Source organism: Spermophilus citellus (assembly GCF_964194105.1).
Source record: "Spermophilus citellus genome assembly, chromosome: 14".
Lineage (NCBI taxonomy): Eukaryota > Metazoa > Chordata > Mammalia > Rodentia > Sciuridae > Spermophilus > Spermophilus citellus.
Genome location: NC_138194.1, coordinates 48,619,060 through 48,640,958, shown reverse-complemented (window position 1 = coordinate 48,640,958; position 21,899 = coordinate 48,619,060). Strand labels below are relative to the sequence as shown.

General features: G+C 35.5%; 1 protein-coding gene across 1 annotated transcript in view; it reads right to left on the bottom strand.

Moving 5' to 3' along the window:
- Positions 1 to 1,222: 1,222 nt before the first annotated feature.
- LOC308633494 (uncharacterized protein) overlaps positions 1,223 to 21,899 on the bottom strand; it is a gene marked incomplete at its 5' end in the record, with an annotated part of 22,389 nt that continues 1,712 nt past the window's right edge. Inside the window, one exon of the mRNA XM_081266360.1 lies at positions 1,223 to 2,289. The remainder of the gene's footprint in view (positions 2,290 to 21,899) is intronic.

Below are 21,899 nucleotides of genomic sequence, written 5' to 3'. Positions count from 1 at the left end.
CAAGTTAATAAAGGCTTCACAAACCCCTTGTTCATACAATTAGAAAGGAAAAAGGAAACGGAAAAATCTTTTCAGGATAGCTCCAAAGTAGAAAAAACTCCAAAGTTCAGATTTCTCACTGCTACCATGTTTCTAGTCCCTCAATTCACACTTTTTCCTGCTTTCCATATCAGAAAACCAGCACACACAGTAAATCTAGGCTGACCCAAAAGAAAAGAGGGGGCCCTGAACAATGAATCCCTAGGTAGGCAAAGGGAATATTTCTGCATGCACATGTAGTTTGGCGGAAAACTTCAGCAAATAGGGTAATCTAAATAACCAGGCAACCAATGGCAAGAAGATCCCAGCACAGAGCAGCTGCTACTGAAGATGGAACTTAATTATCAGTGGAAAGCAGCTTCACATAATGAGAAGTTTGAAGGGTTAAGCAAATGAAACTGATAAAAAAAAAACCATCAAGGAGTCTGGTAGTAGATAAAGCTGGATATGGTTCAAAAGAACAAGTCATGGAATAATTAAGTAGGAGACAAGGGAGAGATCCCATTTTGGGTCAAAGATTTGAAAACACCATTTATTCCCACTGGAACACAAGCAATGGGCAAAGCCATTCATATAGATGATCTGATGCTGAATCAGCAAGATAGTGTCCCAAGGTTCTTTATTTCTTAGTTATGAACAGAATTGGTCTTAAATCTAGACCACCAGAAAAAATGATTGAGATAATGTATGTCAAGTATTTATCATAGGATAAATATTTCACTAATGCTGTTTTTAAAATTTTTTTCAGTTATATTATCTGAGGACAAGAGAGGAAAAAAATTCTCATGAGTAAAGCAGCATAATACTCCCAATCATTGTCTTGTTGTTGTTGATGGTGCCATGTTCGAATAAAAATATCATGTGCTATGGATACACCATAAATCATAATTAGTGGCCTTGGGAAATAATGAGTAGGAGTAATAATAAGAAACAAACAGAATATGGCTTCACACTCTTGGCATACACAGGGTCCTTTCAGATGACTAAAGTATCTATAGAGATTAGAAGAAGTCTACCCTCCTCATCCATTCTGTGGACACTACTGAGTATGGTCAATGGAGATAAGGGTCTTTATTTTTCATTCAGAATTAATTGTTAATGTACTCATGTAAACAAAGTAAAAGAGCTGGTTATAAAATTATAACAATTTCCCCTTTATTATTATTTGTTCAAAATTATCCTTCACTAATTTTCCCTATCCCTCCCTTCTCTTGGTCTGAAAAAAAATAATCTCAATAATTTCCATATTTTCTCTTACTTGGTACTAGTAACCAAAAACAAAAACAAAAATGAGTGTTTGCATTTGTTTGGTCAAGGTGTATGTAGACATGGAATACAGTTTTCAGATAAGACTGACTAATATTGACATTAAAATTTAATGGCAATTAATTTTATTTCTTTAAAATGGAGACAATAATTATCTACTAAAACAAATTTCTTCCATACTTTTCAATTAAATATAGATTAAAAATTTCTCCTTTACTTTCAAAGTTATATCCACCCACAGCAACCTTCACATAAGTCACTGACTTTTTAGTCTTTCAAATTTTAAAAATCTATATGAACTACTTTCCTTCAATTATACTAGGATTTACTTATCCCTTCCTGTAAGATATCACCACCATTACATTTTAGGGCTATAATTTTGAATTTTCCATGACTAAAAGTATGACACTGTCATGAGGATTTTATTTCTTTAGAATTATTATGAAAATCATTAATTTTAAGATTTGCAGCTCTACAAATGATGCAGAAATTTAAATCCACAATTTTTAAAAATACAGGCTCAATGTGGGATAAAAGAAAACTTGTTAAATTTTATATCAAAATAAGTACTAAAAAGAAACTATGTATACTTTTAATACAGGAAGTTGTAGCAATAAGTATTCACTCCTGCCAACAGGTTATTTTCTTCATTTATGATCCCAGGTTTTACAGTGTATTCATCAGGACAGCAAGAGCTAATAGGGGCATAAAATAAACTTAAAAATTTACCAGTCTTATAAACATTTGCACTGCTATATTCTTCACTAGTTGAAAGCAACAAGACAGCCTGTTAGGTAGCTGAATATAGAGTATATTGGAATTGCACCATATGCTGTTTCAAAGAAACATCTGACTTAGCCATGAACATGCTTTTGATTTATTAGTTGACTTCTGTGCAGACATATGTGATTTCTTGATTCTTTTATTCGTGTCACACTTTTGATGCAATCAACCCTCATGTTCTCCTCTCCTTTTCTTCAATTCCTGGGAGAAAATACAATCAATCACTGAGGAAATGTAGTGGATAACAGCCCTTTTTCTAATACAATATTCCTTTTTTTATCCTGTTGTTTTAAAAAATATATTTTTGAAAGAGAAAGTAAAATGAAGTGATTTATTGGTGATCTTCCTCTCTACAGATTTTTGAATTTGGAGTGACTCAATTTGTCAATTTTGATATTAGAAATTTATTTTAAAAATGATTAATTTTCTCTTACCTTTACAATAATTTCACCAATAAAAATGTGTAGCTTGTCTGATCATCCAGACCAAAATAGAAATGTGATTTTAAAGATCAGAAGGGTATATGTTCAGAAGGAAGCAGCAAACCCAATATTGAAAGGAAAAAGAAATGCATTTTATAATGTTAATAGCTATTTAGTATATACTAAATATATGCTGGTGAATATCAAAGAATTTTACTTGAATTACTACAGTTAATGCTCTCGACCACCCATAAGGCAAATTCTAGACCTAGCCCCATATTGTGGTCAGGATTGGGAGTCACTGGCCAAAGTCAGAGCCAGTAAGTTACAGAACCATGAATCAAGCATAGGCCATTTGGTGCTATGACTTGCACTTGAAAACATGATACTCATCTGTGCTCTCTTAGCTTCCATTCCCAAATTCCTAAACTATGAATCTATTATCATTGTCTTCAGATAAATATGAAGAACTGAGAACAGCAAGGCAGAGACATCCAGGAATCTGAAAAAATTATAAATACCCTCATCTTAGAGATGACATTTATAATTTTATAAGTGATTTGTTCAGATATTCTTACAACTAAGAACCTTTACTTAATCACCTAATTATTTTGGAATCAAGGTTAGAACCCAGGAGTCCTGCCAACTGTATTCTTTCACCAACTACCTTGATACTTAATAATTTCAGCCCCTTAAATCCTAGTCTGAGCTGAAATTTGGTTTGATAGGAAGGGAAACACAGGAGGATCAGGTGAACTGCTATCATAATTAAAACTACTTAGTGCTAACCTTGATGCTAAATGGTGAGGTGAAATATAATCATGGTTTCAAAGGTCTACAAACAGATCAGACTAATGGGTGAGATGTAGACACAGTATTAAAGTAGGTATAATTAGTTCATCTCGCCCACTTTCTAATGAGGAATGAAACTTAAGCTGCTGTGACTACTGGGATTTTTGGTTGTGATTGAAATGATTAGTGGAAATATAGAACAAAATAAGCAGAAAGAAAGGGAAATATATATATACACACACACACACATATATTTGTATATAATAAAATTATATATATATATATATATATATATATATATATATATATATATATATATATATATATATATTTGTATAAAATAAAAAAAATAAGCCATGATTCTATTTCCTCTTGAATTCTTTGCAACTCATTTACAACTGTAGCACTGTGACAAAATTGCTGTATTCCAGTTCACCAGTAACTCATGTGGCTAAAGCAAGTGGTCAATTCTTAGTCTTTATCTACATTTTGAATAGTATTGAGAACAATTTCTACATCTTCCCCTTGGTATCTAGAATACTCCATTTTCTTGTTTTTTCTCTCCCTTCACTGGTTCCTCTTTGTTAATTTCTTCATATGGTTCCTCTTCTTCCCTCGGATAGTTACATGTTGGAGTATCCCCAGTATAGTGCTTGTTTCTCTTTTCTATGTGTTGTACCAAACATGTTAAAGAAAAAAGTGAGTTTCTATAAAGGTAAATTAAAACAAACAGGCAAAAGTGTGAAATTAACCTAGATTTCACATCTGTTTGTGAAAATTGCTTTCATGTTGAAAATGCAAAAAAGTAAAAATAAAGACTTTGGATCTAGCAAGCATGTAAATTATCATCTCACAGGGCAGTCTGCAACATGGTATAGACAAAATTGTCTAATAGTAATACAGCAAGTGGAAAAGTAAAAACTAAACAGAGTCTGAGGACTCCAGAAAAACTGATCAGTCTGAGAAACAGAATGAGGATCAGAATGGCATTGTGTAAACAAAAGCCCTGCAGTAAAATGATGTGAACTCTTCCCAGGGTTCCAATGCTGAGTGGAAGACATCTAAACTGGCTCTTCCACAGAAAACTATTCTTTCAAGTCATTACCAATTATGTCTACAGACAGAAGCATGTCTCAAAATGAATCTATAGTGTAGCTATTTGCAAACTGAGCCAATCAGGATTAAATAATAAGACACATGTTTTTGAGAGAGTTGCATTGTCAGTAGCCAGAAACTAAAAGAAAGCAACTATTTGTTACTTAATATGTAAATTTGGCTTCTAATATTCAGAAGCAGGAAGCAGAGCCTGAGAAAGCTACTTATCCGTCAAAAAGAAATAAAGAAAGAAAAAAAAAAGAAAAAGAAAAAGAATCTCCAATGCCCTTCTCAGAGGTGATCAAGAGGCACAATGAAGGAGGAAGAGAACAGAGGTAAGTATATACAATACAGTAGAAAAAGGAGCTACTTCTAAGGATTAAAAATGGAATCTAATCACAGGACATTTCTGCATTCCTAGGGTATAGAGAGCTATGTAAATCCACATCCTCCAAGAAACAGAAGCTAAGATAGCAATAAAAATAAAATAATTTTATTGGATCAAATTCCTATGTGTTATGGTTTGGATGTGAGCTGTGCCCCCAAAACTCACATGTAATACAATGCAAGAAGGTTTAGAGAAAAAATGATTTGGTGTGACAGTCTTAACCTAATTAGTGAATTAATCCTCAGATAGGAATTAACTAAGTGTTAACTGAAGGTGGATAGGGTGTGGCTGGTGGAGGTGGGCCTTCAGGGTGTGGTTTGTGGTATATATTTTGTATCTGGCCAGTGGAGTCTTCCTGCTTCCTGATCATCATGTGAGCTTCTTCTCTTCACCACACTCTGATTCCCTAATGTTCTGTCTCAGGCTCTGAGGAATGAAGCTGGCCTTCTATGGACTAAGACCTCTGAAACCATAAGCCCTCAAATAAACTCTTCCTTCTATACAATTGTTCTGGTTGGGTCTTTTAGTCACAGTATAGCTGACTAAAACACTAAGTGAAAGGAAATAGGGAAAAAATGGGGTCCAGTTAAGGCTGGGACAGTGATACAATCTGTCTTGTCCTTGGTCCAAATTGGAAGTCCATGCTGTTGGGATCATAATAGTCTCTGTTTCTGTCACTGTGATCACTTCATTCATGTGCCCATCATGTCAATTCTAGGCTGGCCAAGTTATTTTATATACTAGGTTGACTCATGTCTTTTCCATGGTAGATGCTTTCTGATGATCATTAAGGCTAAAAATCAATTCATACTTTGTACATTCCCATATGTCAATCCACTTGCATCTACTTCTGGGCTCATCTCTAATCATCTGGTCTTTTCCTTCCAGACCTCTGAAGATCACCAGACCATGGGCTACTTTGCAGGAATCTATGAATATTCTCACTTCTGTTTACTTCTCTTTCTATACAAAGTGGATGACCAGGTTCACTGCTTATAGTGATTTTTCACTGGGAAGATCTGCCCTCTCTACCATCTTGTGAGGCTATGATATAGTTATCTTTAATCTTAGCTTATAGTCATTACATAGCCAAGATACTTACAGTTCTAACCTGGGTCTTTTCTTTCTCCTTCTATATATGAATATTTTCACCAGACCCATACAAATGTGAACCATTTCTGATCCCCTTTTATCACTGGAATAGAAAAGTCTTTATTGATCTGTTTTCACAACAGTGCCATATCTGATGCAGCAATTGCACTCAGAGCTTCTACTGTTAGACCTGAGTTAGTTTATGGTCATTTTCCTGACTCAATCTTTTTGCTGCAAGAGCTAGATTGACAATTAACTTAATATAAGGTGGAGAACACTGTCCCTGCATCATCTAGCTCTTAAATAGTGGCACTGAGCCCCACCATCTCCACTGGAATCAAATATTGTTTTGATTACTATCTTGGTTGAGGCTTTGATGGGACCAGATTCAGACTTTTCTATTTTTCCTCTCCCATTATTGTAGCTCTTACTTTAGGGACCCAATATTGGTGTTAATCCAATTGCCTAGTTGATCAGTTTCAAATATATATTCAAGGATGAGGAAGTGACCCATTGGTAGGTCCTGAGTAAATCTGAGGGATTGGAAGAGATATATGAACTCCAATCTGAAGAATGAACATGAGATGCCTGTAGGGTCACTGAAGTGGGAGATAGTTGGGAAGGGGTTCTCACTAGAAGAAATAGCAGAAGTGATAGTCCTGGGGCAGAGTAGTGGGGCATGTAAGAGGAGAAGCCCTCATAGCATCTTCTCTACAGCAGAGCCTTTCCCAAATCATTTTCGATCACAACCTTCTATTTCCCTCAATACCTGAAATATCTTGTTATTGTTGTTTTGCTTATCCATCTTCTATCATTAAAAAAAAAAAAGAGGTTTCATAAGGGTAAATACCCTTGTCTTTCTCAGCCCAGGTTCTAGCGAACTAATTTATGAATTAATAAAGGCCTTGTTCCTGAAGCACAAAGAAATAATGGGAAAGTTATTGAAAGAGGAAGAAGCAGAGGCAACGGGCAAATCTTGCAGCACTTGTAGGCCAAAGTCAGAATTTGGGAGTTTAACCTAAGAACAACAGAAAGCCATCGAAGGGATTAGCAGAAAAATGAAATTCTCTTAATTAGCTTTCTAAAATACTATCCTGGCTGCATTGTGCACAGTGGATTGAAAGGAATAGGAATGAGTAAGGGAAGATCAGTTAAGGAGGTCCTTGTGGTGCTTTAGGAAAGATGATCAGTTTGGACTAGGAAGAAGTATGAGAGATAAAGAAAATTCCTGGATATGTAGTCCTCGGGTATCTTGGGGGAAAATAAGCTTAAGAACCATATTTTTGAATGATTCCTATGTTCTCGAAATGCTAGCTGACAAGTGGGGTATCTTCAGTGGTAGGAAGCAGATAATCAGTGGATTATGAAGCTTGGAGTTGGAAAATGGGGTGTTCTAGGCAGAAGGCAGTGAAATCATGAGTATATGCCCCATTAACCAAACGGATCATTTTTGTTTGGCAGGAACATAAGTACATAACTCCTCTAATATCTGAGTGATAGATGGTGAATATTTAGATGGATTCTGAACAGTATGAATAACTTTAAATCAGGCTTCACAAACCTGGTTGGAGACTAGAGAGCTTGGAAAGAAAGACGAGGAACTATATCTCCATACTCATTAGCATCTCTCTAGCACCTAGACATATTTGAATAAATAATAAACAGATCAATTGAATCTGGCTGGAAGTTATGGATTGTGTGGAGGAGGGGAGTGCTATAGGTGATAATGCTTCCCACCTGATGAAGCATTCTAATAGCAAGATGAATCATAATGTGACTGGGAGAAGAGGAGATGGGATTAGACCTAAAGTGAAATTCATCTTAATTGTGTGAGGATGAAGTGGCCAGTATTATCGAATAGGAATTCCAGACATTGCATAGGGAATGCAATAATCTTGTTTTATAGCTGACAGCAATGTTAGATACACCTTGTCAGGGATTAGGTAAATCAGTTTAATCAGATATTATTTAATCCCATTCCATAACATGGAGTCACAGAAAGGAAATGTCCAAACCACTTCTTTGGCTTATTCAAACATAAGTAAAATTCAAGCAAATGAAGATGGGGGCTAGTGAGACTACCACTCACTCTAGAGATGGCTGATGCCCTAGGCTTGTGGCTTTTCTGAAGCAAACAGGCATGACAGTTCCTAAAGACCTCTTGTTGGCTTCCTGCAACTGAGTGTCAACCTAGCACCATCTGGAGACTGATATTTAATCTTGACTTCCCTGGATCTTGAGTGGAACACAGAAGGATGAAATTGCTTGAGGAATACAGCAAGTTAGCCTATCTGGGGTGACAGTCCCCAGGTATCAAAGATGTCTGGTGAAGAACTTGGTATTGAGAAGTTCTGAGAATCTTGGGCTCTGATCCTTGTGAGTTAGTGACTGAATGTGTAGGGGAAGTGTACCAAATGTATGCTCTCCAGCTGTACTCTCCAATAGAGTAGCTACTAGCCACATGTGACTTAGTTAAAATTAAATCAATGGAAAATACTGCTCTCAGTCACACTAGCCACTTTTTAAATGCTTGGTAATATATGTACTAGGGATTATCATATTAGATACCTACAGAACATTTCAATCATTGCAAAAGTTTTATTGGATAACTCTGCTCTAGACTTTCTAAGCTTTTTCATTTGTAAAATGGAAATGTATTTCTTGCCTGTCTCATGGAAATAGAGGCTTGAATGAGATAATGTGGGTGAAAAATGCTTCGAAAAAAATGTTGCATGCATATAGGACAGTGTGGTAGTATGATTATTGCCTCTCTTCTGGCTCCTACATTAAACCCCACTGCCTAACACCAGCAGCCTCCATGTACCAATTTCTGTCCTACAGGAATGAGCCATCCTGTGAGAATACAACCTTTTCTGAGGACATTCTTTAGGCTATGGAAGATGTTTACTGATCATGGCTTCATGTAACCAACCAGCCTCTCCTGGTTCTTATCAAAGCTGCTGATAACAATATCCTCAAAAAAAAAAAAAACTTGGGAATCAACCTAACAAAAGAGGTGAAAGATTTATATAATGAAAACTACAGAACCCTAAAAAGAGAAATAGAAGAAGATCTTAGAAGATGGAAAAATATACCCTGTTCATGGATAGGCAGAACTAACATCATCAAAATGGCGATATTACCAAAAGCTCTCTATAGGTTTAATGCAATGCCAATCAAAATCCCAACGGCATTTCTTGTAGAAATTGATAAAGCAATCATGAAATTCATATGGAAAAACAAAAGACACAGAATAGCAAAAGCAATTCTAAGCAGGAAGTGTGAATCAGGTGGTATAGCAATACCAGATTTCAAACTGTACTACAGAGCAATAGTAACAAAAACAGCATGGTACTGGCGGTTGGACCAATGGTACAGAATAGAGGACACAGAGACTAATCCACAAAGCTACAACTATCTTATATTTGATAAAGGATCTAAAAGCATGCAATGGAGGAAGGATAGCATCTTCAACAAATGGTGTTGGGAAAACTGGAAATCCATATGCAACAAAATGAAACTGAATCCACCCTCCTCTCGCCATGCACAAAAGTTAACTCAAAGTGGATCAAGGAGCTAGATATCAAATCAGAGACTCTGCGTCTGATAGAAGAAAAAGTTGGCTCCAATCTACATATTGTGGGGTCGGGCTCCAAATTCCTTAATAGGACACCCATAGCACAAGAGTTAATAACAAGAATCAACAAATGGGACTTACTTAAACTGAAAAGTTTTTTTCTCAGCAAGAGAAACAATAAGAGAGGTAAATAGGGAGCCTACATCATGGGAACAAATTTTTACTCCTCACACTTCAGATAGAGCCCTAATATCCAGAGTATACAAAGAACTCAAAAAATTAAGACAATAAGACAACAAATAACCCAATCAACAAATGGGCCAAGGACCTGAACAGACACTTCTCAGAGGAGGACATACAATCAATCAACAAGTACATGAAAAAATGCTCACCATCTCTAGCAGTCAGAGAAATGCAAATCAAAACCACCCTAAGATACCATCTCACTCCAGTAAGATTGGCAGCCATTATGAAGTCAAACAACAAGTGCTGGCGAGGATGTGGGGAAAAGGGTACTCTTGTACATTGCTGGTGGGACTGTAAACTGGTACGGCCAATTTGGAAAGCAGTATGGAGATTCCTGGGAAAGCTGGGAATGGAACCACCATTTGACCCAGCTATTGCCCTTCTCGGACTATTCCCTGAAGACCTTAAAAGAGCACACTACAGGGATACTGCCACATCGATGTTCATAGCAGCACAATTCACAATTGCTAGACTGTGGAACCAACCCAGATGCCCTTCAATAGATGAATGGATAAAAAATTGTGGCATTTATACACCATGGAGTATTACGCAGCACTAAAAAATGACAAAATCATGGAATTTTCAGGGAAATGGATGGCACTAGAGCAGATTATGCTTAGAGAAGCTAGCCAATCCCTAAAAAACAAATACCAAATGTCTTCTTTGATATAATGAGAGCAACTAAGAACAGAGCAGGGAGGAAGAGCAGGAAGAAAAGATTAACATTAAACAGAGACATGACGTGGGAGAGAAAGGGAGAGAAAAGGGAAATTGCATGGAAATGGAGGGAGACCCTTATTGTTATACAAAATTACATATAAGAGGTTGTGAGGGGAATGGGAAAATTAGCAAGGAGAGAAATGAATTACAGTAGATGGGGTAGAGAGAGAAGATGGGAGGGGAGGGGAGGGAGGATAGTAGAGGATAGGAAAGGTAGCAGAATACAACAGTTACTAATATGGCATTATGTAAAAATGTGGATGTGTAACCGATGTGATTCTGCAATCTGTATTTGGGCTAAAAATGGGAGTTCATAACCCACTTGAATCTAATGTATGAAATATGATATGTCAAGAGCTTTGTAATGTTGTGAACAACCAATAAAAAAAGAAAAAAAAGAAAAAAAAAGCTGCCTCCCAAAATCAGTCTTGCTCTGTCCTGATCACCTGAACCACACCTAAGCCCCCCAGGCAAATCCCTTCTGTTTTGAGGACAATATTTTAAGTTGACTGGAGAAATGGCTTCAGTCCAGTATGGTTACCACATCATCCAGTAGCCTCAAGCAGGGCCTGCTTCAGTGGTATGTGACCTGTATATTTACATGGGGCCTTATTCTCAAATGGGCCGTGTTATAGTCATCCTGAAACTCTCAATAATGTCATATTTGGACATATTTGTAATAGAAATCCAAAGGAATACTGGATCATACACATGAGCAGAGACACAAGCAAAATTATGTCAGTCTGTTTTGTTCTTTCTAATTCCCATGCAGTGTTCATGATATCCATGATTATAAGTAGAAGATGAAATTCAGATCAACTACCAAGTATGTCTATTACATCCACACTTGAGTACACAATAGCCCTAAATAGGCCATGCTTTCTATTTGAACCAGAACTTGCTTCAATAACAGAAAGATGATGATGTTCTGAGAAATAGGAAAAAAATAAGGAAACTTATCATATTCTTTATTACTCATATTCATTCCCTGTATTAGTGACTACTTCCACTGAAAATGATGAAATAGAAGGAAAGGATAAAACAAAACAATCTATATGTCCTTTTCCATTCAATTTGTCTTATTCATCATTAAGACAAAGGTAGACTATTAGTAGAATGTGTGTGTGTGAAGAAGTGAGATTTTTAAAGTTGAGATAGTTTTGAGCAGAGTTCCCACTGTTCTAGTAAGAAAAAGGAATGTTTACCTGCAAGCTACAAAAAAAAGGAGTCATGCAATTTGGGCAATTCCACATATGAATTAAACACTCATATTTGCATTTAAAATAGGCATTGCGTAATATAAAGAAGAATGGTAAATATGCTGATAACTGAAAATGTTAAAATTCTTTACTTAGAATTGTATTAAATGGCAAACAAACATCATGACAGGTGAAAGACAGCAAAAGAAAGGATATTGCTTCCTATTTTAGTACCTTATTTATAGTTTTTCCTGCTGTTTGAAAAAACATTTTCATTTTGTACTAAGTTTTGAAATTATGTAGCCATCCTCAGTCACATGTAGTTAGTTAACTTCTCATCTCATTCATTTAATATTGAGTAATTAAATTTAAAAAATAGATTTTGGTAGGTGTGTAAGTTTAAAGTGTCTCCAAAATGAGGAAACTGATAAAATAGGCTCCTTAACTGAGAGGAAGCACAGCTCAGTAACGAAAAGGACTGGTTCAGAGTCAGAGTGCCAGAAGTAAAATTCTAGTCCTTGTCAACTTTATTATCTAGATCAATTAATCTTTCTGTGCCTCAGTCTGCTTATCAATAAAATAAAACTCTGATAATAACAATGCTTTGTGTATTGGATTGCTGTGAAAATTGTGTTCATTAATAAATATCAAATACTGGAGCTGGTTGGCTCAGCAGTAGAGTGCTTACCCAGCACATACGAGGACCTGAGTTGGATCCTCAGCACTAAATAAAAATAAATAAATAAAGGTATTTTGTCCAACTACAACTAAAATATCTATCTATCTATCTATCTATCTATCTATCTCTATATATTGAACACTGAAAATAGCATCTGGCATATTTAAGTATTGCAAAATACCATGTTACTATTATTTCATGAAATAGAGCCTACTTTTGATCAGAAATCTGAGTCACATATAGTGCTTTATTATAAATTAACATTCTTTTTTTAAAATTATAAGTGACAACAAATATAATTACCTTTGCTAAACACTGTGTAAGCATATATTTATATGACTTGAGGTCTTGATAAGTAAGCAGGACTCCAACATGATTTCCTAAAAATGAGTATTTTCTGGTAGTTTTTATCTTTTCACTAAACATGTCCAGATACTCTATAAAGTAATCAACTTGTAAATAGCCAGACTTCATGATTGTTGCTTTGTGTTTGAGTTACAAATACAATGGAATCAGGAGAAATATAAAATCCAAATTATACATTTTTTTAGTGGTAACCACATAGAAAAAAAGTAACTTATAACAAAGGTAGCTGAACAAGTTTGCCTCAATATATCTTAGAGACTTAACCAGGTATGGACGTCTAGGCACAAATCATACATTTTATTGATTGAACACAACTTAGAAGGTTCAATTCCACAGAGAATAAAGCCCACAGAACTTAGAAATGTAAAGCAGAGTTTGTAATTACAAGGACCTAAGTTCTTATATCTCTAAACAGTTATGAAACTCTTACACGTTACATATCTTCTGGGGTTTTCAATGCAAGAAGGAAATAACTTTCCAGACTAATAATTAAAAACAATAATGTAACATTTATCTTTAAAGAGTTTTGTGGGCTGAGAAAACAAATATTTTAACCTGTTTCAAAGTAAAGTACTCTTTATCAAAGCACTCTGAAATCATTTTACTAGAAAACCAAAGGATATATTCATCCTTTTGAAATAATTCTACTCTCCTGCAAATTATCCTCAAAATTTTTGTTTTTTCACTCTGGCTCATATTTTTATTTCCTTTTGACCTTTTCCCCTCCTCTTACCATACAATCCATCTAAGGAAGAGCCCTTACTCATGGTGTTGATATCCTCCCAAACATATAGTGTAAAAAAAATCATTTCACTGACCATAATTTAGGATTTTTTAACAAGATAACTTTACAATGATTTGAAAGGAGTCAAGAAACCATCAATTTTGATATTTCCCATAGTAGTAGCTAAAAATAATACTTTGAAGTTACAAACCTCTGTAAGCTCAATATTATAAAACAGAATTCTCACAGATGGTATGACACTGGTAAACACAGTTCTACATATTGAGGTCTAGTTTCCTTCTTAGAAGTTTTAGAAATCTAAATAGATTGATTCTGCACCTCTACTACTCTGGATAATGTCAAAGCCTAGCTAAATGGCACTACTGTTTGACACCTACCTTGGTGTCTGTGTCTGTACAAAGTATCTATAGATATCTAACAACTTACTCCTGGATTCACATAGATTCAAGCCAGAAGTTCTCAACATTGATCTAGTACCTAACTTTTATTTTTATACAAGGTACTGAAACCCCAGAAGTTCTATCCCTTGTCCAAGGATATGACTCAGTGAGTATGGTGGGCATAAATGATCAAGTCTCCTTCACTCCAAGACCAGCTCTTGCAACTCTACTCACCTTTATCCACTTTTCAGGTAATTTCTGTAGCCCAAAGATTATCGGGAGTAATGCATTAGTCATTAGGTCCTTCTGATAAAATGCATTAACTCAGAAACTCAAGAAGCATCTGGACTTTTAGATACTCCCCTGGCTGTTTAGAAGTCATGTGATATTCTAATACACCCATATAATCCTTTATTCTGCTCATGGGTTTTGAGAGATATAAGAATGTTGGTCTCAGACTAGGCCTCAATCTTTGCAATAATGAGTGAAGAACCATTGGTCATATGGCCTTATCCAGAATCCTTATTGTGCCAGAGACTTCTTTTGAAGAGATTTCTTGCCAAAAAGAGTCACTACAATCTTTCAGGTTTGGGGAACTGGAAAAATGAAATAAGCTAAGCACTGGATGCTGAAACTGTTAATGTTTCAGGTTAAATTATTGCCATACATACTTTTTTTCTTTACCTCACTTACTTCCTGTTATGGCATTAAGATATACAGTACAAATAAACACATGCAGAAAAGGAAAGTGTTTTAAAATTGGCCCTTATTCCTCTAGGGCCAATATAGAACCTGTCTGCCTGAGAGGTAAAGGGAGTATACTCTTCTAAATTATAAGATCAACACAAGCAAGGAGAAGTTCCAAATTGGGACTAGGCTAAGAATTTAGGACTTAGCCTGTCTTATGGATGTAATTATGCTATTGCAGAAAGCCTGCAGACATGGAAAGATGACTTCAAATAATACATGCAGACAGCCCAGAGGCCAACATGTTTAAGTGCAGAATGGGTTGAAACTACAGCCATAAAAAATTGGCCTTTAGAATCCTAATCCATTAAAACAAAAAGGACTCTTTGAGGACATGTCAAACAGATGAGAGATTAAGAAACTAAGGCCCATGACAGTTAAGAGACCTTTCAAAGGTCACGTTACTGTCAAAGACAAATCAAAGTTTGTCCTCCTTGTGTATTTCGTATTTGCAATTGGCTCTTAATATTGCTATGAAGCAGAAGTCCAACCCTTAAATTTAAGTAAATGGCTTAAACCTATAAAAAAGGAGAATTTTGAGATATGTGAAGACTCTGGGAAGAACGATTACATATTTTCCTTTTGTCACTATTCAGTGAGCTCTCCATTCCTGCACGGCCACTGCTTTTGGCTACGATGAAGCTGTGGAAACATTTCTCCTGGATTCATCTATTCCCTGGAAAGGAAACTCAATCTGGCTTAAGAGAAAAAAATTCTCTCCAAGTAATGATAAATTGTCTAAATTGAAAGCTCACACCATAAACAAATCTGAACAGCACAGACATCTTACAAAATTAAATTTCCATCTAGTGAATTTGAATGATGTTTTGAGAAAAGGAGAGGATGATATTTTAAGCTCTGCTTCATATGATTTCCTCCCATCATTTTGTTTTTAAGGCTTACTCCCAAGGTAACTGAAAACACAGTCATAAAGGGTTTTCTTCCTTATTTCTATATGATTTGTTCTTAGTGAAATGCTGAATGTGGTTTAAATGTAACCACTACAAATACTGTTTCTACAAGAAAATAAAGGCCTACAAATTTTGATGTATAAAGAATTATGTCATTTTACTGAAATTAAATATAAACTAACATATTATTGGATATGATAGGAAGTCTAGCTGCAAAAAATATTCATTATAAATTTTTACTTTTCTTTTAGCATGTTACTGGAACTAAAGTTTATATTTTCATTCAGTATATATAAATTTGATTCTTTTAGTGTTTCAAATTCACCAGAATATTTTCTTAAAACCAGTACCACTGTATAGTCAAAACTAAGATGCAGTTGATTTAAATTACTCTTTCAGAAAACTCAGGAATGTGAGTTCTCAATTTTTTAATATAAAAAATATACATGGAATTTTTATATAACTGTAATCAGGACCGTAAGTACCTTTCTGAATTTATCTCCCATTTCTCCCTATCCTGTCTAGCTTGAGACTCCATGTAGTGACGGTTTCTCATGTTTGTCTCAGGCTTTTCCCCTGCTTTGCTCAGCTGCTCTGTTCTTTAATAACACATGCCTGAATTCTACCCAGGCTTCCACAGCTAGGTCAGATCCTTCCTAGAGCTCAGCATTTCCATACTAACCTGGTTTGGAATAATCACATATTCCCAACAATTTTTGTAGGCCTTCCCTCTCTTCCTGCTGCACCACCAACTTTTACTTTATAATGTAAGTATTTAGGGAGTAAGTATTATAGCAATTTAGAGTGAAAATTAAAAATCAAGCAACTTGATTTCAAATCCTGCCATTCTGTTAACTAACTATGGATTTAAGGCCTGACCTTTTATCTTTCTTAGCTCTAAGTACATTATTTATAAAATGGAGATAATTATAGAACCTATCTCATAAGTTACTGTAATATGCTAAGATTCTGTGGTATGTGTATACGTGCATAGCTTTGAAAGGTGCCTAATACGTAGTAAGTTTTCAATAAATGTAAACTATTACCAATACTCTGATGTCATCATCATCATCATCATATCACTTGTAGTTGAAAGAGCTTCCACTGATAACTGGGTAACCCAGGAAGAGCTTCCATTGATAACTGGGTAACTCCAAGGCTTTGTTTTCTTATCTGAACTAAAAGTATTAATCTTTGTTATTAGTTATTTATTGCTGCCTAACAAATTATCCCAAAATTAATGGAAAGTATTCATTAGCCAGGCATGGTGGCCCATATACCTATAATTACTAGTGACTAGGAAAGCTGAGGCAGAAGGAGTGCAACACAAGGCCAGCCTCAGCAACTTACAGAGAACCCAACTAAAAATAAAAAGCACTGGGAACATAGCTCAGTGATGGAGGACTTCTGGGTTCAGTCTCCAATAACCCGTGACACACAACAAAAAAGAATTCATTAGTTCATAAATTCTAGGGATCAGAAATCTAGGCAATTCTGACATTATATTCACAATTTTCAGAAGATACAACCTATGTATCTTATATTATAAAATGACCCTCTATATTCTTTACATATTTAGAGATTACTTTTGTATTATCCCTCTCATTAGGAGTTTACCTATGTTCCCTTTGTATTATTTTTTCTATTGCTCTTGTAACAAATTACCATGAACACAGTGACTTAAAACATTAGTTTATTAGTTTATTGTTCCACACTTCAGCAGTCCAGCACCATCACCAATCTAAGGTCATGTAGAACGGGATTATGAACTTGCCTAAGCAATGATTGACTTACAGTATAAAGTATGTTAGGCACAGTAATGGTCCTCCAAAAATGTCCATACTCAAACCCTTGTGAATAAATTACTTTAAATCATGGAATTTGCAGGGAAATGGATGGCACTAGAGCAGATTATGCTAAGTGAAGCTAGCCAATCCCTAAAAAATAAATGCCAAATGTCTTCTTTGATATAAGGAGAGCAACTAAGAACAGAATAGAGAGGAAGAGCATGAGAAGATCACTACTAAACAGGAATGAGAGGAGGGAAGGAAAGAGAGAGAGAAGGGAAATTGCATGGTAAAGGAAGGAGACCTTCATTGTTACACAAAATTACATATAAGAGGAAGTGAGGGGAAAGGGGGAAAAAACACAAGAGAGAGAAATGAATTACAGTAGATGGGGTAGGGAGAGAAGACAGGAAGGGAGGAGATGGAAGGGGAGGGGAGGGGAGATAGTAGAGGTTAGGAAAGGCAGCAGAATACAACATACACTAGTATGGCAGTAGGTAAAAAAGTGGATGTGTAACTGATGTGAATCTGCATTATGTATATAGGGTAAAAATGGGAGCTCATAATCCGCTTGAATCAAATGTATGAAATATGTTATGTCAAGAACTTTGTAATGTTTTGAACAATAAAAAAATAAAAAAATAAAATATTTTAAAAATAAATATTAAAAAATTAAATAAATAATAAAAGAGACATTACACCTGTAATTTCATTACAAATCTTGAAATAGGGAGATTGACCTGGATTATCCAAGTAGGCCCCGTCTTATCTCAAGAATCCTTAAATGCAGAGAAATTTTCCTGGCTATAGTCAAAGACAGAGACATAGCAGAATGATTAAACAGATGCCACATTGCTGGCTTTAAAGATGGAAGAAGGTGGCCATAAGCAAAGAATGTGGACAGCCTTTGGAAGACCTGGAGACTCCAGAAGAAAGGCAGCCTAGTGACTACATGATCTTAGGTTGGTGATGGTGTTGGACTGCTGAAGTGTGGGACAATAAACTAATAAACTAATGTTTTAAGTCACTGTGTTCATGGCAATTTCTTACAAGAGCAACAGAAAGAATAATACAAAGGGAACATAGGTAAACTCCTAATGAGAGGAATAATACAAAAGTAATCTCTAAATATGTAAAGAATATAGAGGGTCATTTTATAATATAAGACATTAAGAATCATTAAAAGTCTCTAACAACACAACTCATGGAGCTATTTTTTAAATCATTGTATGATAAATAATTACTTATCAAAAAAATGAGAATATAAACTATTTTATTTTTATTTAACAAACACTTGTAGGACATTTACTATGTGGTAAATAGTTATAGATGCTTTGTAAATATTAGTCATTTAACAAAGTTAAAGAATTAACCATCCAGCAGGATATGGTGGTGCATGCTTGTAATTCCAATGACTTGGGAGGCTCAGGCAGGAGGATTACAAGTTTGAGGCCAGCCACAGCAATTTAGCTGCTGAGGGCCATTGCCAAGTAGGAATGACGCATCGAAATTTCCTTGTCAGCGTACCCCATGTTGCTTAGAGGACATTCGCTGAGACATTGCATGTATGCTTTAGTAAGGTGACCTTGCTCAAGGACCAGGGCGGATCCGGGTTTAGAGCTGATCAGGTTTTAGGGAGTATCCTGTCCTTGGGTTTAGGGAAGTTCCAGGTTTAAGGTGTACCCTGGGGGGGGGGGAGAATAGGGCGTATCCTGCTGCCCGATCCTTCAGTTCCCGTTGAGTTCAGAAAGTATTGGAAAAGAAAGCCTCCTGGAATAGGTGAATTGGGCGGCGCAGAACTGGGATTTCCCCAGAACTTGTGTGTAGAGGCCAGTGTGAGTTTGGGAATAAAGATTGCTGTTTGAATCTACAAGGTGTGTAGCCAAGACTGCGGCATTTAGCAAGATCTTTCCTTGAATAAAAATGGTGGGGGAGTGGGGGTGTAACTCAGTGGTAGAGTGCCCCTTGATTCAATGCCCAGTACCATACACAAAAAGAACTAACTATCCTTATTTTACAAATAACAGGAACGGGATTATGAACTTGCCTAACAGTGCATAGTTTGTAAGGGGAAAAGCCAGAATTCACTTCAGATGCTTTGGCTCCAAGTTCATGCTTTAGTCACCACATTTCTTTAAAAATCATTACCAAATTATATGCAACAATCACAATGTAATCATATATATTCCCAGGAAATTGTTTCATATGTGTATATATTTTTTATTTGGACCAAAAATAATCCAGTATTCTGGGTTATTTTATCAATTCATTGATTTAAAAGTCACTAGGTGTCTCCTGTGCCACAGAGAAAGAAAAAATAAACCAGTGACTTTCCCCTTAAAGAGTTCACAGATTAGTGACAAGAGACAATGACAAAATGATGTAATAATTTATATATGACAAAATAATATAAATTAATTCAAGTAAAACCATCTCTTATGACCCCATTTCAATGAGTTAATGATTTAAAAGGAAGAAAAGTATCTAAACAATTGTGTGACATCTTAAATACTACAGTAGGCCTAGTATGGTGGTGCATGTCTGTAAACCTAGCGACTTGGGAGGCTGAAGCAGGAGGATTACAAGTTGAAGGCCAGCCTCAACAATTTAGCAAGGCCCTAAAGCAACTTAGTGAGACCATGTCTTAAAGTAAAAATAAATAAATAAATAAAAAGGACTGGCGATGTAGCTTATTGGTAAAGCACTCCTGGGTTCAATCTCCATTTCCAGTAGAAGCACATAATTAGTGCTAAGACGCACAGAAAAAGGCATAATATTTCAGGAATTGGCTGAGGGGACACTGAAAATTTTAAAGGAGAATGACATATGGAGTTTTGCATGTTTTTGAAAAATCATTCTAATGAGCAATGGAGAGAGGAAACCTAAAGAGACCTAAGGCTAGAGGACACCATCTTGTTAGTAAAGGACTTAAAGGAAGAATGAGGATCTGAATTAAGACAATGTCAGCAAAGGGGGAATGAAGTTTTACAGTGGTATTAGAAGACATTATGGACAAGGACCCCGAATATGACTGTCCCTATTCCCATAAACATATAGGCCTCTCTCAGGAAATAAGAGCACATGAGAATAAGGAGAAATTAGAATCAATGGCTATGTAAATACCAAACAAAAGAAGGGCAGGAAAAGTATTTGGAGTATATGAAAGGTCTTGGTGTGTTTCCAAGGAGTTTGGACATTAATTTCGAGAAATTAGAGTCTGGAAAAATGTGCTCCAGTCCTTGCAACCTGTGAATATTACCTTAACCTGGTAAAGGGGAATTTGCAGATATAGTTAAAGTTATGAACTTTGAAAAGGGGAGACTCAACCTACTCAAATGGGTTTTCAAAAGGCTATAACCAGAGGGAGATAACCATGGAAGAAAAGGAAAAATCTTAGAAGGATGAGAAGCTCTGAACCCATCACTGCCAACTACAAGACAGGAAGAAGGCCCCAATCCAAGAAATGTGGGCAGCCTCTGGAAGCTGACAGCCAGCAAGGAAAAAAGAGACCTCAGTCCTACAATAGCAAGGGACTGAATTTTGCCAATGACCTGAATAAGCAAAAAATAAAATTTAAACAAAACAAAAAACAAAAAAATAGATTATTTGATTGAAACTTCACAAAAGAATCAGGCCAGTGGATACCTTGATTTTGGCCCTTTAAGACCCAGTTGGATGTCTGGCTTACAGAACTCTAAGATAATAAATTGGTGTTGTTTTGAACTGTTAATGTTGTGGTAATTTGTTATAGCAGCAATAGTAAAATAACATAAGATCTATGTTCAACTTTTTCCTAAAAAAATCAAACATATTGATTTAAGAACAATGTAATATGCTAATATAAATTTAACTTCATAAAGTCAGCAATCTTAAAATATGTTAGGGGCATAAATCAATGTCTTCTTTACATTTTTATTATTAAATTCCTTAGAATCTAAAAGTCACTAAGAGGCTAAAAGAGGATACAAGATGCTATTGTATTTTTTAAACGTTTTTCTTGTATTTAAAGGTAAATAAATAATCAATTTTATTTTATTTTTTTCAAGTTCTCACAGTAAATGAATGAAATATACTCTGGCTTTTAGTTCTTAAGCCCACAGCCAAGTCTAAAAACTTATAGAATGTCTGCAGGAATATATAAATCCTAGGTTTAAAACAACTAATGTGTTGCATTTACAGGAGTAAATCATTCACTCAAAGTAAAAAAAAAAAAGCCTTGGTTATTCTGTCCCTGAATTGATATTTATAAGCTCCTAGAAAGTTAAGAGCCATGTAAATCTTCTGTCCAGTTCATATTTTTATCAATATTGCCAAGCAATACTTCTGGCCCCCAACAGGTTTTTGTTAAATAAGTGAAAAATAAATAAGTGGAAAACATTTTTAAGCAAATATTTTAAAAAATGGAATCAAAACTTTCCTGAAACCTCAGCTTACTAGTCCACTACAAAACTAAAGATGTATACTCTACCTAGAGGTTAAACCCAGAACTTACTTTAAATATTTTCAATAGAAGTCTTGACTGTTATACATATTTCCCTATCTTATACAATTTCATTTAACAGAGCATAAATGTCTTCATAGATAGGTTATCATTATTATCAATACATAACTTGATGCTCATGTGACCTATACAAAGCTTCATGAACTAGAACTGCTCTCTGAAAA